A 16002-nucleotide genomic window follows, 5' to 3' on the forward strand; every position below is an offset into this window, starting at 1 on the left:
AAAAAAAAAAAAAAAAAAAAAAAAAAAAAAAAAAAAAAAAAAAAAAAAAAAAAAAAAAAAAAAAAAAAAAAAAAAAAAAAAAAAAAAAAAAAAAAAAAAAAAAAAAAAAAAAAAAAAAAAAAAAAAAAAAAAAAAAAAAAAAAAAAAAAAAAAAAAAAAACAAAAACACCACCACAAAATCAGATCCTCTCACCATCAGATTTTTTTTTTCTATTCAGCCTATGGAGCAGCGGTCTCCAAAGTGGAGCAGTTCCGTGGGGGTGCAGGAACGCGGCGCTGCTCACAGTGGGACCCGCAGGCCGGCGCCGGGCCCTGAGGAGGCGGAGGGCCCCGCCTGCCGCCAGAGGGCGCCCGCGGCCTCCCGCTCCGCTCGGCCCGGCGCCGCCACACGCCTGAGGGAGAGGAACGAGCTGTCCGTACCAGCAAGGGAAGGGATTTAAAAATCCTTGTCTTGTTACTGCTATTTAGCTGCGGTCAGGTGGCACTGGAAAGTTAGTGTTGGCCAGCGTGCTGTACGTCCGTATGAAGCCACGCAGGTCGGTGCTGGGTGACAGCTGTCAGTGCTGAGCGCAGTCGGAGTAAATATTCAACAACATAGGGGTGAAAGAAAGCTGGGCTGAGATTAAGACAGCAAAGAAGAAAACCCACAACTGATGCAGGGCTACTCACCACCTCCTACCAGCAGAGCGAATCTCAGCCGGTCCTCAAGCGACTGCCTTTGGAGTTTCCCTCTCCCCCACAGTTTTTATGGAGAAGGTGACGTTATGAGGTATGGAACATCCTTTTGGTCAGCCAGGGTCAGCTCTCCCACCCCAGCCTCTTGCCCACCCCCAGCCTACTCGCTCAGGGTGCAGAGAGAGAAACAGGGAAGGCCTTGACCCCGTGCAAGCACTGCCCAGCGATAGCTAAAACACTTCTGTATTATCAGCGTTGTTTTGGACACAAATCCGAAACATTGGCCTATATGGGCTGTTGTGAAGAAAAACCAACTCCATCCCAGCTGAACTTGATCGAGCTGGGAAACGTTGTGAGAGATGCTGTAATTCAGGTGCCCTGAAACAGAGGTACCAGAAGAATTCAGAGAACATGCAGGCAATTACCAAAAAGAAAAAAAGTACTCACAGATTCCAGGCAAAAAAATAGCTGGCACTAAAGGTAAAGCAAGAGTGAGCAGAATATTCAATCAGCACTCAAGTAAGGATGTCACTGGTGCTTTTCTCTAGAAGGAGCCAAAGATCCTCAAACACATACCTTTGATCACAGGGCTTGCTTTTGATCACAGGGAACAGTGCTGTGCCCGTGCAGAGGATATTATAATACCTCAGCTGGATATCAAATAATAACAGCTCTGACACATCTAGTGCTGGAACCATTGATTGTGAGATTCCCAGCAAAACGATGGAACTACCTGAATGCAAAACCTGGATGGCAAAAGGTCGTGGGGTCCCATTCATCCATTTCAGTTGCCCCTCCTTTCACTAGAAATGGGAGTCTCTGGCTTCTTAAATCTTTTCTCTCAAGAGGCTCCTGGCTACAGTAATGAAGAATATCACTTCTGAGGAAGATGAGGATCTATTTGGACTGCTGGTATTTTTTTTCCTAGCTCCTCCCTCCAGTATATTTCACCTCAGCTGCAAAGACAGCATCTGGATATCAGCTCCATGAGAAAAAAAAAAAAAAAAAAAGTGGAGAAAGGTGTCTGTTTTGTTTTTTTTCTTGTTACCACTTTCAGAATTTTCAAAGAAGACAAGCCTTTCACCAAGAAATGCTTCAAGTTTTGAGCTGTGTGCAAACACTTAAGAAGCCAATGATCTGCTTTGCAGCAAAAGTGTACCTGATAAGCACTTTCTGAGAAGTAAACCACCTGTAGTTGACACTAGAAACAATGCTTGTGTTCCTTTCGTAATGTTTTATTACTTCTGATGTTTAATGCAAATTTTTAGAAAATGTTTCAGAACCATGTATGACCTTACTTCTCTACAAGTGAAGTTCTTTAAGAGATTTTTCGTAAGGTATGTGCCTCCTTGCTCTCTAACTATTGGCAGACAGGGTCAGAGGGCAATGCATACACTTATTCTAAAGCTCAGCCTTCTCTGGCTGCCTTCTCTGTCACTTTTCTTCTTCTTTATTTTCTCCCATCATCCTCATTTTTCTCTTTGTGATAAGCAGAGTTATCAATGGTCTGAACTGGTCTGTGCCAAGCTCTCTGTTACTGAGCCATCTTGCTTCCTTGCCCAGGGCAGTGTATTTACTCTCTGAACTGTGAAGCAGTTGCTCTTTAGTTTATTATGGCCTTTGTCTCCATTTATTAATAGGTTTTCCCAGCAAATGGCACTTAAAGTACATTGCTGAATACACTAATCATCATCTGAAACCTACTCTGCTGCATCTACCCTCTGTACCGTGCAGTGTGTGTTTCTTCTGTGCTCTCTGTGGCCTGGCGTATCCTCTTTATACAGGCTCATACAACAGGTTACCCCTGCAGGACAGCTATATGATCTTGAGTCTGTTTCCTGATGAGTAAGCACTGATTTCTTCAAGGACTTGTGGGAAAAATCTATTGTCTGGTAAATCCTGCAATTACAGAATCTGGCTTGATGGGAAGGAGCCACACCAGTGGCTCTGCAACTGCATGCTGTGCGAAAGGGTCTGGTGAGTGGGAAGAAACCCTGTAAGTCCTCTGGAGATGCAAATGCAACTGCTACTGCTCTCCTGCAGAGGAGACCCTCTGATCAGGCTGAGCATCCCAAAAAAGGAAGAGAAGGAGTGCAAGCAGCTTTTACACCTCCAGGGAAATGCAATCATAAACTCTGATCTCATGCTAATAAAAGGACTCCAGCAGACTTTGGAATATGCCTGCAGGTAAGGAGGAATGATATCATTTGAACTTCGCTGCTGATAACAACCAGCAGAATGATATTATGGTATCGTCAGTCATGGCAGTACTGTTAAAACTTTTGGACAGAGGTTAGGAGAAGTGTAAGCAGGAGCAGGAGAACTCTCCAGCTCCGCCCTTACTCGCTCATCCCTCTTCTCTCGAGCAGTTTGGTCCCTCTTGTGACCAGGGGCTGTTTCTGGGACAGACCAACATGTTGTGGGGTACTGAGGTGCTGCTGTGGGCATGCACATCCCCACAGCCTTCTCTTTTATCCTCTGACCTCCTAGAACCCAGAGTTTCATCCATGCAATAGCTCTCCAGTGCTATGCAAGGTGGAGGAAGAAGCCTCAATCCCTTCCCCTAAGCCTCTCCAGGAGCAAAAAAGGACATCCTACTCTGTGAAGAAAGGCAGGGCAGAAACGGCCAGAGCACATTAAAGGCAAAGAACAGGACAAAAGGACTTGTATTAATTTTGCCTCAGGGAATGACTCCAGTAATTGGAGGCTGCCTAGGCTTAGCTCAGTTTCTGGGTAAATAAAGGGAAGTTCATATGAAATTCAGTCAAGGAAGAACTAAGTGAAAGAACATGATTAATGCCACTGAAACAGTTTTATGGTAACTATAAGCAAACTTGCCAAACAAAGCTGATTTTTGTGCTTTGATGGAACTATATATTTGGTTGACAATGATAACTGCATGGTAATAATGTATGAGAAACTGTGTTGGGCATATGAGTCAGTAGCGCCCTGCATTTGGAGTCTAAAAATGAACACTGTGCAATATCAATACAGCTTGTGTGAACAGCACCGAGAGGAGGTCAAATGACAAACCTCAAAGAGCCAGCGAGAAGTCTGGGAGATGCTCATGCAGATTAGGGCAATGCTGGAAGCTGTTTAGTCCACTGATGTAACAATTTAATCTACGATCTAAATGAACATGAAATCACTTTTGCTAACAGCAGGGGTTGGCAATGGATAGCAGGGCAGAAGACAGTGATGCAGTCAGTCACACAGTGTGATCAGGCATGGTCTGACAGCAAAGGGCTACTTAGCCTTGGAAAGCTGATGTGAGTGGGAGTAGATGGGGAAGTTTTGGCATAGTGGGTGGTGATGATGAGTCTGAAACATTCAAGATCTTAGAGGAGATTTAGTGAAATGAGCTATTTTTTATCCTCAGTGCATAAAGGGTCTGTCTTAGACCAAAGGGAAGCTGCAGGACACAAGACCTCCATGATCAGAACCATCCTTGGCCCCCTCTTAAGCTTCCTAAGCAACAGAGAGCCTTCTCCTCCCCAGTGCATCTCCAGCCAGGGCTGTGGAGAAGACACTGCTGCATGCATCCCACTGCCAAATGGAATGCAGTCCCACTGTCCTACAGTGTGAACAGCAGTTGAGTAGTTCAAAGCCCACGTGCACAGCAGAAGAGAGAGCCTTCAGGTTCTGCCTTCTGGTGCCGTTTGCTTGATTAATATGCTCAGGTCTGCCATAAGGGAAAATTGTGCTGTTCCTCTGTGGAGTGAGATCACTCTTTTTGCAAACTGATACCCTCTTCCCTGCCATCAACCTGGCAGGAGCAGGTAGCAGCAGGAGAGCGGTTGCCTGGGAACTGTGCAGCACACCCCAATGGGAGAAACAGTGAGGTCAAGTGACAGTACCTTTCTCAGGTTTACCTGTTTGTTGAGGGTTTTTTCTTGGTTGTTTGTTTGGGTTGTTTTGTTGTTAGGGAATTGCTTTTCTGGTATGGGAATAATGAGTTCTCACACTTGTGTACCACTGCTGAGGGGAGGAAGCACAGGTTTGGGAGGCAGCTGGCACACTAAGTCATCTCACGTCACTGCCAGCCAGGGATCTTTTTTCCCTCCACATAAGTCTTCTCCGGGGTAGTTGAATCCAGCAGTCAACATGTGAATAGAGAAGCCAGCAGTGCCTGCTCTGTACTGCACTGACCCTACATATTTCAGGCCAGCAGCTGATCCAGGGGGCTCAAGAATATCTTTTCTTTACAGAAAATATGTTTTGTCTGCCAAAAAAAATCAGATGAAACATGAGATGAAACAAAGAGAGAGCATTTGTGTATGTCTTACTAGAAAACACATTTGTTTCAACAGTTTCCACAGAGCATAAACACACCTGTTTGAGGTCAAGTGCCAAACCCAGCTCTCTCTAAAAGACTGGCTTTTTCTGACTCATCTCAACACTGCTGTTCATCCATTCCTCTTTGTCTAGCTGTGGTTTTCAGCAGTTCAATGTCTTCTTTATTCTCCCTGGACTTAGGAGAAATTAACACTCGCCTGCCTGAAGGTATGTTCCCCAGTACACTACTGTAATAGCTCTGTGATATTTGAAATGGTATTGCTGTATTGTCACTGTTGTCTTCCTGTTTGCTTGTCTCTGACATCCTTCTGTACAGCCTGACAGGAAAATAGCCAACAGGAAAACTGAGATATTGTTGACATTCATAAAAATAACTTGCCCTCTTCATCATTTTTCACACACAGATTTTTTTTTTCTTGATACTTCTGTTACAACCACCCTAAACCATTGGCAAGTGATTTCTGCAGGAAAAAAAATTCAGGGATTTTGGTATGGTGCATCTTTCTGGGCTACATTTAGGTGCAATGCCTTAAACAAGTGGACCCGAATGGCCACAACATCTAGATTTACCAGGTTTACAGTGAGCAATGGCACAACCCGATCCTGAGGGGTTGGTCCATGGAGGCCCTAGCAGAGGCACAAGGGCTCTGGTGCCAGATCCATTGGACATATGCTGAGCATTTCCATGGTGCTGTATGTTTGACATTGGGAGCCCCCGGTGGTCCAGGGGAAAATACACTGCACTGTCACTGCAGAGACCCGGGTTCGATTCCCGGTCGGGGCCCCTCCCCGGGCAGATGGAGCTCGTTAGCCCATAAGGCAATCCATCTACGTCCTGAGGACCTCGCTGCCACTGTCCAAGCGTGCTTGGCCCCGGCAGATGAACCTCAGGATTAAAGGGTGGGCTCAGTTCCGCGCACACTGTGTCTCACCTAAAAAATCCAATGCGCAGGCTGGAAGGTGGAAAGACCTTCCCCGGTTCTTCGTTCGCGAAGAGACTGGCCATTATGTTTGACATAACACCTTCTGTGTGCACATGCCTGGTTTGGCCATCCTCAGAACCATCCTGTTATGTCTCCATACACACAGAGAATGAAAAACCCCTCAGCAAGCTCCAAAAATGAGTGTCCAGAAGAGGAAGGGCTGAAGCATCACTCCCTGACCATAAGCAACAAATGTCTTATTAATGTGGTGTACCTTGTTTCTCTCTGCCTAGACGCATACTCTGAGGAATGTTTCAGTTTCTATGTATCTGACTTTTGCTTCGTGATTTGATATTCCAAAGGTTTGCACTGTAAGTTTGTTTTCCTTTATGTGAGCTGTTGTTAGGCTACTTATAAAAGCATGGCAATTGCCTTAAGTGGTGAATCATCAAAACATGCCAAATGGCAGCCCTCTTGCCCATGAGCTTTTTGTATGTGGTTTTTCTTTCCCTTCCTGCAGTTGCTGCTTTCGTCCTTTCTCCTGCACACACTGAGGAACTGATTACACTGATGTAATTCCACTGAATTTGAGGGGAGTACCTTTCAAATTACATTGGTGAGGCACCCTTCCATCCTACAGTTTTATTTAATGGCATAAAATCAGTGCAACTGTCAGAAGCTATGAACTCTACAGGTAGGACTGATTAGACCTTAGGGGACCATGCAGATATTCTGTAACTTGCCTGAAGGTACCCAAGTTTAGCCTCCTGAGATTCCAAAATTTTATCTCTGGCTCTGACTACATCTAATTTATTCTCTAGTTGATGCAGAGTTTTTGCCTTCCATCTTCCTCCTACACGGTTTCCAATTTCTTTGCATCTTCCTTTCTTTTCCTCATTATTGCTTTTGCCCTTCAGCTGCACATTGTAATAAAGTGTGGGGTTTTTTTCCAAAGCAATTCTGCATGAGGCTGTAGTGGAGATAAGGCTGTGGGTAAAAGGAAAGATACAAAAAATGTATCAAGTGGTACACTGCTGGGTAATCTCAAAAATAATATCTTGTGTTAGTCAAACAATAGAACATTTGATGAACTATCTGCAGCTGAAAGAATCATTTTCAAAGGGCTGTCCACCTGCAGCACAAAATCAAAGGATAAGAGTTAAGCTTCAGATGGAACTCCCAGCCAAGGATCCTTGCCACCCTTTCCTATTTTTTCTTTGGGGTGGAGGTGAGCACACAAGTGCTGGGGACTAGGACATCTGACAAGGTTCTTTTATTGTAGCGAGAAACAGCAAAATGGAAAGGAGGGATAAGGATGGTGAGGGATGGAAAAGATTGATAATTGTTTCCTTGGCAACTGAAACCGTGGAGCCTCATGCCAGAATCCCTGAGAAAAATCCTAGTTGATCATAATGGTCTCTTCTGCCTTCAGACTCTGTTGCAGGCTAAGTTTACACATCACAGTGTGGTGCTGCATAAAGGGATCGAGTTAGTGCTAAATGGAAACCAGAAGCTGTATGGTTGTAAGAAATCCTTGGGAAGAAGAGAGGCACTATTGTCTCCCTTTCATAAAACGGGGAACATTTTACAATGCAAATGATGAAAAGATTGAATAACCCAGCAAAGGTTATTAAAAATGTCTTTTGCAACATAGATGCCAGGGACATTACAAGTCTCTGCCTATCTCTCACATCTCTGCAATGGAAACATAACCCCCCTCAGTTGAGACTGCGCTGAAGAAGTCCAAGGAATTAGCAGAAGGGCTAAGGGAGCAGAAAGCAGGTGAAGTGGCTGCTGTTTAATGATGCTGAATGCTGTTTGCCCACCACACAGTTCAGTGCTCCACAGGGGCTGCCAGCACAAAAGGGTCTCAGTCCTGCAGAGTGTTCGGCTGCAGCAGCAGTGAATCTTCATTAGTGGATTTAAATGTAAGAACTAGGGCATATATATGAATATTAATGAAAGAAAGATTGACTAACTTCATGCTATTAAAAGATTTCTAGTCTCAAGGAGTAGGTGGAGCCTTTTGAAAAACGTATAATGAAATACAATATGCGATACACAAGAAGCTCTAAGAATGTGCATTTTGTTCTCTTCCAATTTTCTGTTTATACAGTACTTTGCAAGTGGGAAATGGAAAGGTGCCTTCATTTGGACATTTTTCCTTTTTCTTTCTCTATGTCTCATGTATGGGTGTTTATTAATGCAGAATTTCATGGCCACGCATTCTGGGGAGCCACTTGGCAGTGGGCAGCTAGTATTGATTTCTGCTCAAAAAATAGAGCTTCAAATGCTTGTATATTTATAGATGTATGTATGCATGTATATATATATAAATGCATGTGTGTGTATATATACACATATATATGTATGTATATATATATATGTATATATATACATGTGTGTGTATATTTACAAATGGGTGTTGCAAAGGTGCAAAAAGCAGAGCAAGGTTAAATCAGAATAGCAATTAATAGCCTTGCCAGTTCCAACGCAAACTTCTGTGCCAGCAGTGCATGTAACAGATAAATTCTGGAAAATGCATTATACAGTTCCATGCCTGTGAAAGGCATCCCCGACCAAGAGGCTGGGGCATTAGTACACATTCACTAGAAACCAGAGACTCGGGGCAGCAGAATTTCCAGACAGTCACGTGAGGATGAAGTGCTGCAGTATCAAGGCAGCCAGTTCACTTATTTCTGTCTGTTCGTGATGTTAAATAATTGCTGAGGCCTGCATCACATTCAGTTACTTCTCAGAGTGCCTTGATGATAGGAAACCAGCTTTGTGAGTGATTCCCTGTGCAAGGGAGTGGAGATGTTACATGTGTCTGTCTGATGCTCTGCAAGGAGCACAAGACTGTGGCAGTTCTAACAAAGCAGATGAAGAAAATAAAAGGATCCTTAGAGAGCCAATCTATATTTTTTTTATTCTTTGGCATCTGTGATGGAGGTGGCTAGCATAGAGCATAAAATGAAATTTGTTTTCCCCAAGACATTCTTCTGGGCTAACATGTAATTTCACAAATAAAATAGTATGTAAGTAAAGTGCCACAATGGCCATGTTTGCAGGCTCAGTGAGAAAGGGCTAATATAGAGCATGCCAGCAAACATAAGATGGGAGAATACTGCCTTACTATCTGAAGTATTTCTTAAAAATTATTAGTAATGGATATCTAGGTGTGTTTATCTGGGTGTGTGACTTTGTAATTAGTGCATAAAAGGTGAAATGCAAAGGTAAAAGCACTGTTTTTTCTTTCTTATTCTCCTTTTTAAATCTTACTTGTTTTTTTTCCTCCCCTCCCCTGCTTATTTTTTACCCTTTAATAACCAAAATATGTCTCCAGTTCCTCTTCTCTGATGAAGGTCATTTGGAGACCTGAATAATGACGTCAGGGAAATGTGTAGCTTTTATAAGGAACAGAAATTTCACTGCCTGGAGAGGAACTATTTCTATAGGGCAAAAAAATGACAAAAAATGGAAGCTATTTAAAGCAGTGAAAATGAAAAAGGAATTTAATTTTACTATTTTGATTTATGGGTATCCAAAATGTGACATCAAGGTTGAGATTGATTTCATGTAACATTATCAATCCCCAAAAAAAGCCCTAGTTATTGAAGCCTTCCTCTATAGACAAAGGGGAAAGTCAGGTAAGGCCAGAGGCTGATGTCTGTTGTACCTTATAATGCAATTAATATTATTTCTTTGCATTCATAACAAAGGAATGGAGCTTAGAGACTGAGTTTCAAAGAAATATATGCATGTAATTTCAGTTAAAAAGGATCTATTACATTTATCCTGGTTGAGTCAAGTAATGCAAGTTCTCTACAAAGTGGATGTAAGAATGGTTTCCTCCTACCCAAAAGGAGAGGTCTGTAATCAATCAAGGATACAGTAAATTGAGCACAAATGAGGAAATGCAGGATAGGTATTTCAGAGGAACAGGAAGAAAGGGATGTAGTAGAGCAGAAGTCAAACCTTCCAAAGCTTCAAGGAACTATACTCCCTGGTATGACGTTATCCACATTTTTCAAGATGTACGTTTTCCTTCCAGAACAGCAGATCACTTGGCTGGGTTAATTCTTTAACTTGATTTGAAGAACATAGGATGTTTCTGACTCCTATAAGTCTCAGCTTCTTTGGTATTTTTCTTGAAGTCCTAGATCCTGGAGTCATGTGTTTTAATAAAAGCTTTGACTTCACATAAAAAGAAAAAAAAGCTCAATCTTTTTTCTTAGATTGTGGAGTAAAACTTGAAGATACGAACTGTAAAGGCCCCCAAAAGGGAAAAGTAAATATTAAACCAGACATGTATGATTCCTTAGCCAGCCTTATGATATCTTAATACTCAGATTCGAACACCATGTAGGCGTTAATGTAGTGTTAACATCATCCATTGCCTGCCTTCCAAAACTCTGTTAGCAGTGTTATGTTTGTAAGGAAAAAGGGATGTAGTTCTCTGTATGGCCTTCCTCTTTTCTCCCCCTTCCCCTGTGTATTCATAAATCTACACTTTGCCCTATATGTGCAGCTCAAGAGACATTTAGAGGTACAATTATGGAGCAAACATGACTGGGTCATTACCACAGAAACACAACAAACCACTAAAGTATAAGCTAAAGTATATGTATTGCAGGCCCGTGATGTTAAAATCAGATTTCCTTAAAGTGCCTTTGGTTGCAGACAATGAAAACAGCCTGTATGGCAGAAGAGCACTGAAAATAACTTCTAAAGAAAGGATCCATTTTTACAATAGCAGCATTTCATCTGATGTGCAGACCTTGGTTCATAACTGAAAGTGAGACAGCCAAGGGAACTAGTAGGATTAAGTTATGGGAATTCAACCGAATGATGTTTTGCATTCAGGTAATTGCCTGAAATTGGGCTATTAGTGTAAGTTTTGCAAATTGCAGTAACATAAAACAAAGAAAAATGTTCCCAGTGTATACATTCAACTAATGTGCTAAAAGGGAACCCCAACTGGTTTCAAACAGAGCACAGAGAACTTCCATTAACTCTTCAGAGCTGTGTCCAAATATTGTTTTCAGCCTCACAGGTTCCTCAAATGGACTTTAAAAGGGAAACTCTTTTTATCAAACACTGAGTAAATAAACATAATTCAACAGTGAACTTGTGGTTTTCACTGGCAAGGACACTGCTAGCATGTCCTTTATCTGACCCTAATTTAACGTTGCATAAAATATGACTGAAAAGAACTGGAGAAGGAAAGAGTTCTGTCTCAAATTGCAGATGCTCCCTCCAGTAGCTCTCCTGACCAGACATCAGCAGCAGCTGCAGCTCGTGCCTTTTTAACTTCTTCCATGGGACAAGATTATTCTGTCCTGTGGCTTTCCCCTAGCTCAGCAGAAAAGTTATCAGGAGAGGTGTCCTAAATCCTCCTTTGTCTTAACTTCTTGATCTTTACTTTTTGCCCTGCATTCGCTCTTGGGACTTGACCTCAGTATTTAGAACGAGCATTTACAGAGGTCAGTTTTAGAGGCAGCTTTTGGCAATGCAGCTCCACTCCAGGAAAGTCATCATAGCAGACAAATACCGGCCCACCACGGACTCAGGCTAATTATTCTAGTGCTCTGACCTCAGTCTGGGTAATGCCTGCTGCTGTGGCACCTGAGAAGGAAGACCGCACTCAGTGATGCTTTTATCTTTATTGAAGACTTGGCTGCTCCGGAGCATGTGCCAGCCACATGACTCCCTGGGTTGCTGAGGCAAATGCCCATGTCACCAATGCCTCTGTGGGGTTCAGAGGCAATTTCATATTTGCCTGTGTCTTCCCTCCCATTTTTAAAGGAAAGGAAATAATTTTAATGATTTCTGTGATGAACATAAAATCTGACAATATCAAATAACCAATTAATGTATCTGTGTCAGTAATTCAATCTTGCTCCCAGTGTTTTTAAGCTTAAAATCCGTATCAGAGTACAGAAGAAAACACCACATCAGCAACCTGTAATGAATGTTAAACGTTAATGTTAAAATGTTAAACAGCTGAGCTGTGAATAAGAGGTACCTTTGTAACGCCAGAGCTTTCAGCTCATGTCTCTGTCACTGAATTTAGCAGCAGAGTAAGTCTTCAATGGCATCTAATGTTGTTCCCTGGACTCTGCTCTGTGCCCAGTCTACATAAGCCTTAAAATTCCAAGGGTTTTGTCGCTGTTCTTGGAGGGTGATTTCCATGCTGGTGTATCCCACTGCCAGAAATTTTATCCGGAGGTTCTGACTCAGGTTTGCCTTTTTTTTTCAGATTAAATTATTTCTCTTTCAAATGCTGTCCTTAACAAGCTCTTCTTTTTCTTGATGATTAAGGCTTTTCAAGGGTTTTATGCCTCTCTATTATGTCTGCCTGTCACAAGTCTGTACAATGGGTTTTTTTAAAGTTTACTTAGGGCACAGCTGCGCTGTGACACACCATGGTGCAAATATCCCTGAGGCAAAGCTGAATGAGCCAGCTCCAAAACTGGGATTTGTACTCTGGCTGTTTAATAGAGAGAGACAAGAACCATCTTTTCTGGCTCGCTTTGCTCTGTGTCTGTTGAATTTGATACAAAGGGGTCCTGGTTTGCAGGCACAGTTTGTAAGCTCTACTTTTGGAAAAGAAAAAAAGTAATGAAAGTAACAAGGAGTTGCACACCCCTCTGACTGCAGTTTTCAATGCTAGACAAGGGTGTTTGGTGGGGGACAATGCTGATTGAAGCAAATAATGTGAAACATGGTTTAGGAATCACGGAATTTGGGCCTCAAGTATAGTAACATAAAGTGAGTTTCTTGCTTTCCAAAGGTTTGGATGGTGACATTTCACTGAAAGACAGGGAAGCAACACGGAGAGAAAAGGTCTTTAGGGTGACATAAAGGCAGGAAGACTGCGGGAAGATGAATGTGAATGAAGAAAAAAGAGTAAAGAACAGAAGTGTAGGTATTTTGTGACAGCTATTGAATGGGAGGGAGCCTGGGGTTGTAACTTCTAGAGGGACCAGGAACCATTAGCAGTAGGAAACCAAAGTAGATTTGAGGGAAGGGAAAAAGGCTGTTAAAACATTTCTCTCAGGAAGATCAAGCTACTAGCATCTGTCAGCAGGAGCAAAAGCTCACTAGAGGGGAATGTCATGGACAAGGTTTTGAAAGTGAACCTTCCAACTGTTCCTGCTAAAATCTGGCAAAGCATCTACTGATTGATCTTACTTTCCAAAAAACACTGATCCTTGACTGGCAAAACTTACTGATCTGCCTTGTTCATTATATAAATTAGGAGAGCATTTGAGTAATTTTTGGTATAAAATATACTGGGACCAGACAGGAGGAAGCCTTATCTTTTTATACGAAATCCAAATGGTTTCCGGAATGGGATGGGAGATGTACCCTGAATTATGAAGTGATGACTAGAAACAGATGTGGAGGAAGATTTTGCAAGGTCTGGGTATTTTTTTGGAAGTATTTATTGACATTGCATAAAGTGGCAGGAAGGTTTGTTGATTCTGTTTTGTGGGAGGAGTTTAAAGGATGTATGTGTAAGTGACCTTTTCAGTGAACACTCCATTTAAAATGAGATTACTAAGGATATTTTATAGTAAATTCACTGCACTTGAAAATTACTTAAGTTCCAAAACTACGCGAACAAGATCTGGCTTGCTCTTTTTTGTATGTGTCATTCCATAACAAAGAGAAACAATCTAATTGCTGTTATGAACAGTGCTATAGCATTATTATAGTATTATTTTTAATATGGTAAGTTAGCTAACTGGAAGTAGAGTTATTTTTGGTTGCTCAGTGGATAAGACTGAAGGATAGTTTGAAAGAGCAAAATGTATCTGTGGTGCAATAATTTCTGAATATGGTATGTCTCTGTTATAAAATGATACATTATGAACAAAATGGGATACTTAAGGTCAAGATTGTTTGCAGATATGAAGGAAAAGAGACCAACGGCTCAGAGATGTGCACAGCTCTTTACTGTAGGAACACTAAGCCCATTTATTCTAAGATTGCCTCAGAAGAACTGAAGAGACAGGAATTTGAGGTAAAAGGTTTTGGCAGGTTGTGAAAGTGAGGGAGCCAGAGGAGGCAATCCGAGTAACCATTCCTAGGAGGAGTAGTATGAGGCTGTATATCAGAGACATTTGTTGCAGACCCAAAGCCAAAGGTCCAGGAACTTGATTAAATAGACAGCCTGAGATATTTGCAAGGAGATGACGAGCCTTTCAGTGAAACAAATATGCACTTGCAAAGTCTCTCTAATGTCTTAATGAAATCTGTAGTGGAAAATAGGGAAGAAATAGACTGTTTCTCAGTATATTCATATATTTCTCCAACTTAGAAGCTCAGGATTGAAAACATAGCATACATGCTTCTCTTGTCTTTTTTGTTTTTGCGTAGGGACAGTCTGGTATTTGTATGGGCATTTCTCGTGCCAGTTGCCAATATTGCTCCTGTTACAACAGTTGCAACTTGGGACCATACAGGAGTATTTTCTTAAGCTACACAAATACAAAAATTGATACTCTAATGAAGTTTGGGGATTTTTTCCCTTTCACCTTTTAACCCAGAAAACATACTTTCTAGTACCTTCCTTTGACTTTCTAGAACAAAACCAATGTGTTTCATTAGCTGGTTTCTGGTGCCAGCAGCTGTTGCTATTGTACTTCATCAGCTAGTTAAAAGGAACAGGGCAGAAGTAACCTGGAGCACAGGTTTGCATCAAGCAAAGTATGAGAGTTCAGAAATAGAACAGAAGAGCACAATAAGACTGAGCTGTATTGTTCTGTAAATGGTTTGTGCCATTTTTATGTCGCATACCATGAGACTTTCCATAACACACAGCTTTGCAGAAAGTATAAAGAAAACATTAACAAAAAAAAAAAAAAAAAAAAAAAAAAAAAAAAAAAAAAAAAAAAAAAAAAAAAAAAAAAAAAAAAAAAAAAAAAAAAAAAAGCACTCTCTGCTCCCTTAGACACAAGTGTTGGTAAGAAAACTACTCATCTGAGAACATCGGGAATACCCCAACAAATTGTCAGAAGGTCTTCAGAAAGCCATGCTAGAATACTGCCCTCAAACATTTTTCTCGAGGGGCAGTTCAGTCAATTGAAAACATTGACAAAAATCTATTTCTTCCCAAATTTCAGCAGCAGCAAAAGAGTAGGAGAAAAATCCAAACTGTTGTATTTAACACAAATATTGTTCACAGCAGGAAAATATATTAAAAATATTTCTGGTCAGTGAGTCTCAAACTAGTAATAACTGAAAGTTAAATTGCTGAGCAGTTGTCTGGATCCATTGGAAATAATGTTGATGGTTTCTGATTCACTCCATTGTCTCTGAACCAGGGTTCTGATGTGCAATTTTGAGAATCGTTTCTGGATTTGGGTATTACGTTTGCCACAAAAAGCAAGGTGATTGGCAAGTACATCGAGGTTGGCAAGAGGATCTAATTTCACACCTTTTCTTCCAGCAGAACCTGGGCAACTAGAAGAAGTGAGCACTTCCACAAAGAGCCTTCTGAGGACACTCTTGTTTCTGTTGTTGTAGTGTGGGGGGAGGTTTTCACTGCTGAGGTTTCAGCTTCCAAATGCCCCTCTCTGTGTGCTCACCTGAGAGGTTTCTATCTACAGTGTTGTGCGGGTTTCCCCCCAGCCTTGCATCCTTCAAAAAGTAAACTCCCAGTTTCCAGGTGAAACCTGTCGTCATCAATCTAATCATACTTTGCACAGCCTTTGGTCTTTTTGCATCCTCAGCCTTGACCCAGTAATAAATCAGAGTAGCCGTCGCTGTAGTGGAAAGCACAGTAATGTCAAAAGCTTCCTGGTGTATGTGCAATGGGAAGTCATTCAGCAGTAAGTAAATAACCCTTGTAAGCCACACTGCTAGAAAAGATTGCTTCTGCTCTCCCCTGAAACAGTCTCATATATTGTTATATATGTTTAATATCTTACTCCATAGCGCCATGGATCGCAGCAGGATACCACAGGGAAGAGAATTTCTCACCCTCCAAATAAGTTACTTCTTGTAATGAATTTTTTTGCAAGCTGAAGAGTAAAACTTTGTTAAAGTTATGGCTAGTTTCACTTTATGGGTTTGCAAGATTCCAGAATTTTTGGCC

The 16002-nt window shown here is 41.6% G+C and overlaps 2 long non-coding RNA genes across 2 annotated transcripts in view; both read left to right on the forward strand.

The window, feature by feature from the left end:
* Positions 1 to 9566, forward strand: part of LOC114056164 — a 23207-nt gene extending 13641 nt beyond the window's left edge. Inside the window, exon 3 of the long non-coding RNA XR_003570933.1 lies at positions 9555 to 9566. This is a non-coding gene — a long non-coding RNA (uncharacterized LOC114056164). The remainder of the gene's footprint in view (positions 1 to 9554) is intronic.
* Positions 9567 to 12506: 2940 nt separating this feature from the next.
* LOC114056163 lies at positions 12507 to 15738 on the forward strand. Its single transcript, XR_003570932.1, has 3 exons — positions 12507 to 12821; positions 13812 to 13926; positions 15638 to 15738. It is a non-coding gene; the product is annotated as an uncharacterized LOC114056163 (long non-coding RNA).
* Positions 15739 to 16002: the final 264 nt, after the last annotated feature.

Source organism: Empidonax traillii, unplaced genomic scaffold (assembly GCF_003031625.1).
Source record: "Empidonax traillii isolate 1590-97213 ecotype Southwest subspecies unplaced genomic scaffold, ASM303162v1 scaffold84:size2688230, whole genome shotgun sequence".
Taxonomy (NCBI): Eukaryota; Metazoa; Chordata; class Aves; order Passeriformes; family Tyrannidae; genus Empidonax; species Empidonax traillii.